At 40.4% G+C, this 2,240-nt stretch overlaps 1 non-coding gene across 1 annotated transcript; it reads left to right on the forward strand.

Annotated features, from left to right (window-relative positions):
* Positions 1-1,043: 1,043 nt before the first annotated feature.
* Trnal-caa lies at positions 1,044-1,159 on the forward strand. The gene is made up of 2 exons: positions 1,044-1,081; positions 1,114-1,159. It is a non-coding gene; the product is annotated as a tRNA-Leu (tRNA).
* Positions 1,160-2,240: the final 1,081 nt, after the last annotated feature.

Consider the following 2,240-nt stretch of genomic DNA (forward strand, 5'->3'; position numbering starts at 1 on the left):
GAAGATGAGTTAAATATAGGATTGGCTTAATTATAAAGTAAACTCTGATGCGTTTACCTTTCAGAGCACATGGTGTGCGTGAATATATTTACATTTCCTTTTCCAAGCGAAACAAAACTTATGCACCCATACTGTTCATATCCCATAATACGAAAGACGCATTGACATATTATATCCATTTTTTTAATGGAGATCAATTAGGTGTTTGGTGATGGTTTTCTAACAAAACTAACCAGCCAGATAGCACATAAATGGCAATATTTTAGTCTTTCTTTAATAATATTCCAATTGGCGATCTTTTAATTAAAAAGATGGGCGAGGACAGCACTGACAATGTTTTGTGCTTTAGGTGTATAATACGCTTATAAGATATGGGAGAGTGCTTCAAACCACTTAAAATTGTAATGTCCACTGATAAATCCACTTAATATTTAAACATTTAAATATATGGGTATTTTATATGGTGTTATGTAAGATATGAATTGTATGACTTGCATTTTTTTTAAGTAAGAAACTAGGGATTTCTTGTAAAGACATATTTGAATTTAGTGGTATATGTCGTTGTCACTGTTGCCTTGTCATGCAAACACTGTCACAGACCTGGATAACTTACCGGAACCAACTTCATAGAGGAAAAATATTCGACTGTTATAATACGCCAGACTTGGAGTTTCAAGGCTTGTGAATTTCACGCCTACCAATAATTCAGAAAGTTTTAGTGCACAAATGGGGGCGTGTTTGAACCACGCCGCTGACATCACTTCGACGTTTTTGGAGTTCATTTACATAGTTTACTTCAATATTTTATTTATAAACGAGTCAAGGCCCGATCACACTCTTGCGACCGAATAAGACGGAGAGAGACCAGACCGGTATTTAAGCCTCTTGCGATGTCTTAGGACCAGCTCCGCTGCAGTGCATCCGGTCCTAAGACGTCGCAAGAGGCTTAAAAACCGGTTTGGTCTCTCTCGGTCTTGCACGGTCGCAAGAGTGTGAACGGCGCTTCAGGCATCAGTTTTCTGATAAATTACGGGATGTCCGTTGTCAGGGTGGCCGAGTGGTCTAAGGCGCCAGACTCAAGGAATGTTCCTTGTCCCGATAGGGGTTTGAGATTTCTGGTCCACAAATGTGGGCGTGGGTTCGAACCCCACTCCTGACAGTTTACTTTTGGAAGAAAAAAGAAGTTTTATTTTATTTTATTTTTTATGTTGTTTCTGTAAAAATGCAAAAAAGAAACAAAGTGTCTGCGTGCGCCAGTTTGTGCTTGTGCATTTGGGATGTAATATTTTACTGGGACGTACACTCCAGAGTTCACTGAAAAAGAACCTTCAATTAATTGCGCACGAGCTATGCTTCCTGTCAGTTGACTCGGCAGACTCTGTGGCGTACTATTCCATTGTGCTGCTTGGCTTGTGCAGTATCTGGAAGAGCCGCATGGCAGTGCGCGGCAGACCGATGTAAATGTGGAGCCCGTGTGTCGGGACTTTTTATAAGAGCATAGTATACGAATACCAGAAGTGTATCAGGTTCTGAGAGATGTCCCAGATTGGTGGCCTGTCCTCGACGGGCTGGTAGCATGAAGATATTTTGATTCAATCAGAGTTGGCCGTAGCATGGCCTGTGTGTTGAAAACATGCTCGCCTGTACGAGTCTCTTTATGCACTAAAAACATTCTGGCAATACATGTTTAAAGCGTTGGTGCTTGTGGAAGACAACGATCGACGCCGAAATAAAAACAGGAACGAGGACATAGGCCGAAAGAAGACAAGGTGAACCTTTCCTATTCCCGTCCATCTCTATGCTTGTGTTTATTTTAGCGGTTTTTATTTTTTTATTTTTTACAAGAAGTGCATAGCATCTTCTCACAATGGCCAACTCAAATAAATTTTATATATGGTTTGGAAGAAAAAACAAAAAAACACGCCGATATACCGTTAAAACGGTGATGGCGCTGTCGAGTTGGTGTGAATTTACCATTCTCTTAAGCCATCTGAGACGTGGATGGAGAACGGGAAGAATCCAACGTGGAAGAGAGAGGAACAGAATGACAAAAGGTAAGGTTTCAAACTCTACTTTGGATTCATCTCATTCTCCATCCAGTCTCAGGTGGTTTAAAAAAATGGTAAGTCAGTATACCGTTTCACCAAAGGCTGAGAATAATTGCATGCGAAAAAAAAACACAGAAGGTATTTGATATAAAGAAACGTTCTGACCTCCGATTTTCTGATAACGATACCCGA

The sequence above is a fragment of the Ixodes scapularis genome, unplaced genomic scaffold (assembly GCF_016920785.2).
Source record: "Ixodes scapularis isolate PalLabHiFi unplaced genomic scaffold, ASM1692078v2 PGA_scaffold9__187_contigs__length_104089568, whole genome shotgun sequence".
In the NCBI taxonomy this organism is placed as follows: Eukaryota; Metazoa; Arthropoda; class Arachnida; order Ixodida; family Ixodidae; genus Ixodes; species Ixodes scapularis.